This window comes from Triticum aestivum, chromosome 3B, assembly GCF_018294505.1.
Source record: "Triticum aestivum cultivar Chinese Spring chromosome 3B, IWGSC CS RefSeq v2.1, whole genome shotgun sequence".
Taxonomy (NCBI): domain Eukaryota; kingdom Viridiplantae; phylum Streptophyta; class Magnoliopsida; order Poales; family Poaceae; genus Triticum; species Triticum aestivum.
In genome coordinates this window covers 43,056,826-43,057,619 of record NC_057801.1, presented here as the reverse complement: position 1 = coordinate 43,057,619, position 794 = coordinate 43,056,826, and positions in this window count along the sequence as shown.

Below are 794 nucleotides of genomic sequence, written 5' to 3'. Positions count from 1 at the left end.
GTGATTTAACTCACCATGTTATAAACTGACTACCATCAATATGTAGACCAAGCCGGAGTATGTCACTGTTTATGTTGCCAGTTATTTTCAGTAGAGTTACACTTTGGTCAAACCAAAAATATGTATGTGCAATCACCACCAGGTGTCCATTAAGTGAGGAATGAGCTAGACCCAAAGCAATAGTTAGACAGGTTTAGTTTGGGTATATTACTAAAATCACACTAGAGATACACCTAAGTATAAACAATAAGAAACTATTGTTACATATTGGTACTACCACCATTCTGGATGTAATTTTTTTTAACGTCCTATTGAAGCAAGTTACACCAAAACTATGGGGCTAAAATATATTGGTCATCTAATGCAATTTAATAAACTTTTTCGCATTACCTCTCTGACAAAGTATTAGCTACGTGAGAGTATCTTGTGCCAGGAAAGAGAGGCTGTTTTCTTAGCACTACGTATCCTAGCTGTGGACTGCAAAGGGTGAGACAGTTAAGATGTGGCATATTGTTGCTTGGATCTCCCTAACTTCCTAATGCCTCCTATTCCTACAAGTAGAGAGGCAAGACATAAATGTCATCCAAGTATTAGTTTCTTACAACTTAATATTCATTTCTAATTTGTCAGTCAGAATGACTAGAAACAATCGAGATTTCAAATGTGCAGGCGTACAAGTTGTGTTTGTGGGTGTTGCATGTGACAAGAGAAGAATGAAATAGGCAAGGAATGGGACTCCTCCCATTTAAAGATGGATCCAGGAGGTAGAATTAAATTGCGCGGCGCCTTGATTA